Source organism: Pectinophora gossypiella, chromosome 16 (genome assembly GCF_024362695.1).
Source record: "Pectinophora gossypiella chromosome 16, ilPecGoss1.1, whole genome shotgun sequence".
Classification (NCBI taxonomy): Eukaryota; Metazoa; Arthropoda; class Insecta; order Lepidoptera; family Gelechiidae; genus Pectinophora; species Pectinophora gossypiella.
In genome coordinates, this window is record NC_065419.1 from 4,230,766 (window position 1) to 4,235,455 (window position 4,690).

General features: G+C 40.2%; 1 non-coding gene across 1 annotated transcript; it reads right to left on the bottom strand.

Moving 5' to 3' along the window:
- Positions 1-2,451: 2,451 nt before the first annotated feature.
- Trnav-cac (transfer RNA valine (anticodon CAC)) lies at positions 2,452-2,523 on the bottom strand. Its single transcript has one exon. It is a non-coding gene; the product is annotated as a tRNA-Val (tRNA).
- Positions 2,524-4,690: the final 2,167 nt, after the last annotated feature.

The following is a 4,690-nucleotide window of genomic DNA, read 5'->3' on the forward strand; positions in this document are numbered from 1 at the left end:
AACCGTACGCGACCAATGCCTTTCAAGCAAGGGTATTACTTAAATACAAATAAATGTATAAATCATGTTCAAAAACGAAAACCCCACTACGAAAAAAATAGCACTCTAAAAATATAAAACAAGAAAATTAATCTGAAATTGTCACTTACAAATCAAAAACTAATGCAGTAGGTACCTACCTGTTAGATATTTACAGTGATGTTCAAAAGACCAAGACAATCTATTTCAAGAGTTCGCTTATTACAGCATACATACATAGTGGTTAAACACATAACCCTATTTTATAACTTCCGTAGTCGGGTAAAACTAGCTATTCTCCTATATTTCCAAATGCATATCTTCTATATCTGTTATATATTGCATTATTACGAAATTAACATTAATTGAAAATTCATATCACAATATTGCGTTTCAATAACCCTAAACTTCAAGTACAAAAGACATGTCCTAAGGCTATTTGTAATTACAAGCACGTAATTGTAATCATAGACTAAATGAATTCCATAAACAGATAGGTAGGTCCACTTAAATAGTAGTTAGTTACCGAAATAGGCATACAAATGAACACACCCCTATTTGACAGGCTAACAGAGAAATGTCGATAGAATAAGGGCGTGTATTCATTGTATGAATGTAGGATATAGAAATAACACGGGATATTTTAAATGTCTTTACTCCTTATATTTTAACAAAATCCTCTAACCCGACCGACATTGCACCATCGACTCGCTTACTTTTAAAACAGCCTTACGTCCCATTCACTAACCATCCTCCTTTCATACCATAAACAATCAAATTCCCATTCATTGGCCCCGATTCCTGCAGACACCTCCTAATTTTACTTATAGTTCATGAATGAATAACCCGGGCGAATCAAAAGGTATCTCGCTGGTATGCAAACCATTTGACATGTGCTGTCTACTTAATTCTGTCGAATTATTGGTTGATGTAAATTAGACGGTTGTTTTAATTTGTGACGTGTATTCCATAAATTTTATGCTTGTCGATTACCCGTCCCTTTCTTTTTCAAGGGATAAGAAAATGACAGTATAACTTAAAATAATATTTGATGGTATTTACAGGAATTAACACCATTATCCTTCCATAGTATTCTCACTTTCCTACATGAATATCGTCTCCACATAGTAACAACCACCTAAGCCTGTTTGAAAAGTCGCATCCTGATGGGAATTTCCTCCACGAAACCCTGATTTCATCCTTTTGCGACAGAAAATTCCTCTTGATATGAACTCAGAGTCATGGTCTGAATCATCCCCCTCAGTATTCGTTACGATGTCACTAACACCCTGTATATTAGTTTATATTTTGTGTTATTGTGCAGCCAATCAGCTCGCGACACTTCACTTCAGGACCCCGATACGGACCCCGCCGGCGTGGTCGACGATTTTCCTCAATCAGCGCTTATCGTATTCGACCCACTAGGGTTGATTAATCTTTTCAAATATTTTTCCTCTCAGACGACGCCCTGAGCCGAATTTCGCGCCCAACTGGGCACCCTCAGGCCTGTTGTCTTAAACGTTGTACCGGGTGAGAGCCTTCAGCGCTCCCCATTTGTCCGGCCAAGTAGTTAATGCCATCCGCGGCAAATCTACAATAAGTCACGTTAAAAAAAAAGTTATTGTTTTGATAAAATGTTCTCGCTCTTTAGGGTCCACCATTTCTCCCACAACTGATAATGTGTTGCGTTTAAGGAATATTGTAAAACATATTTGTGGTTGAATGAACTTCTTTTTATTTTATTTATTTATTACATTCACAGCTAGTATCTTAGCCATTCTGCACCCAGCCTTAAAGTCTAGATCTAATCCACCTACTGGTAATATTTCATCCGTGTCCTGCGCATACCCGCAGCGCGCAGCCGTGATGTTTGTCGCGTACGGTATTATTGGCGAAGTGTATTTATTACGTGTGTTCCCGTAATTTACGGGTTCTGAAGCGTCAATATCGATAAACAAACAACATAAAACATCATCATCTAGGATTATCCCGTTTTTCACATGGTCCGCTCACCTAACCTAAAGATTTGACAGGTCCGGTTTTTTGCAGAAGTGACTGCCTGTCTGATCTTCCAATCCGCGAAGGGAAACTAGTCCTACAGGTTTGGTCATATAGGTACCTCCGAAAATGCATTTCTCGGAAATGTGGGTTTCCTCATAATGTTTCAAAACGTAATAATCTTCTTCTTCTTATCGTGTGGGTCGTGAGGTAGAATACCAACCTCATCAACCCTGGTGTCAGGGTTATAATTGAGCCGCCAAAGGCCCCTGACATGGCTCATGTAACGATTACTCACTTACATCAGTAAATAGTAACCGGGACCAACGGCTTAACGTGCCTACCGAAGCACGGATCATCTTACTTTCGGACAATCAGGTGATCAGCTTGTAATGTCCTAACCAAACTAGGGATCATAAAGTGATTTTTGTGATATGCCCCTACCGGGATTCGAACCCGGGGCCTCCGGATCGTGAGTCCAACGCTCAACCACTGGACCACAGAGGCCGTTAACGTAATAATCATACAATACAATACAATACGACAATCATTGGTGTATGCTTCAAAGTGAGAGGCAAGTCTACCAACTGGGCTACCACGGCTCAAAACAACATAAAAGATAAACAGCCTATCTTATAATATCCTGATGCATACTTTTTTCTTTTACTTGTTGGTTTCCAACTAGTCAAATCAGTTATTTTTTATCGAACGTCAAAACACGAAATGAATATGGAATTTGTATGAAAGAACACACTGTGACGTCATAGAAAAGCATGATAAAATGTCCGACTTTTTATTAAAATTCATAAATAAGTTATATAGAAAAAAAAATGTTTTTCGTCAGTTTTAGAGCTGTATTTCTTTAGTCCACCCATCATCCATCTTTAAATTAAGCTAAGCAAAAATCATACTTATGGTCCCTAACAATATTATTATTCCTTTAAAAAGCCACGACCTAAAAACAAATTCAAATTAATCCACAATTGTCTAGGAGAATTGGCCATGTCATTTCATATTGCGAGTGATATAAATTATATTCTAACCTCACGAAACAAACTATTTGCCAAGTACACAAGAGATTTTATCAGGACTATAAATTTGAATTGCATTGGCTAAGTAACGGGGCTTAAATAAAACTAATATTAATTTTAATCTCATTTACATTGCGTGGTATTGAGGTTTGACTCACTGGTGACCATCATCTTCGTTATAAAATACGTGTAAGTAGGTACGTATTTTACACTATCCAATTAGATCATTTTATCCATGGCCCAGTGTAGGTCCCGGATTCGAATCCCGGTGTGGACATATCACAAAAATCGCCTTGTAAGTCCTTGTTTAATTAGGACCATTTCTAAGACGTGTCCCCACCGGGAATCGATCTCAGGACTTCCGGATCGTGGACCTAACGCTCAACCACTAGACCACGGAGGCCGTTGCCCATTTTATGAAAGACTAAAAAGAAAAGAAAATAATCATTGAATTACTAAACTTTATGAGTTTATTATAAATATTTAAATATGCTCACAGTGTGTGTAAAAGGCTATACTGAGGTAGGTTCTTAAGATAAATCAATTAAGTTCCACAACAACATAACATAAGCTCACAACTATATCCCAATTGGGGTAGTCAGATGTACATCCGCCGTAAAATGAATTAAGAACCCACATCTCACCGAGCTTTTTGTTAGACGAACGTGGCCTAAGTTCCCACAGATTAAAAAGAGCATTAAAAGTATCACTTATGAGGAGATAGATGGTCATTAATTTTGTCCTCTACCTCGAGACAATGGAGCGCATCCTAACTTACAGTAAGCTACTAACGGTTTTATATACAGCGGGATTAGAAATACTCAATAAGAATTAAAAAAATCGGAGACTTAAGTTGTTATCATATTTTAAATATAGTCAATACCACGAAACAACCGCATGCAGTCGAGTCAGAAACCGCGCCCAATCGAGTCAGAAACCGCGCTCATTCGAGTCAGCAACCGCTCCCAGTCGAGTCAGAACCGCTCCCACTCGAGTCAGCAACCGCGCCCAGTCGAGTGAGCAACCGCACCGTGTGCAGCAACCGGTCGTGTCAGTAATCGCTCCCAGTCGAGTTAGCAACCGCTCCCAATCGAATCAGAAACCGCGCCCAGTCCAGTCAGCAACCGCGCCCAGTCGAGTCAGCAACCGCGCTCATTCGAGTCAGCAACCGCTCCCAGTCGAGTCAGAACCGCTTCCACTCAAGTCAGCAACCGCGCCCAGTCGAGTGAGCAACCGCACCGTGTGCAGCAAATGGTCGTGTCAGTAATCCCTCCCAGTCGGGTCAGCAACCGCTCCCAATCGAATCAGAAACCGCGCCCAGTCGAGTCAGCAACCGTGCCGTCTGCAGCAAACGCACCGTGTGCAGCAACCGGTCGTGTCAGTAACCGCGCCCAGTCAAGTCAGCAACTGCGCCCAGTTGAGTTAGCAACCACTCCCAGTCGAGTCAGCAACTGCGGCCAGTCGAGTCAGCAACCACGCCCAGTCGAGTCAGCAACCGCATCCAGTCGAGTCTTATAATTTTACAGTCGAGTCTTTTAATTAGTCATATAATTTTAAGAGAATTATAATTTTAAACCTAGTTTAGTTTATATATAATCTTTGTTTTGTACCTAATAAAGCAGTTAAAGTAATCATCCTGTAGC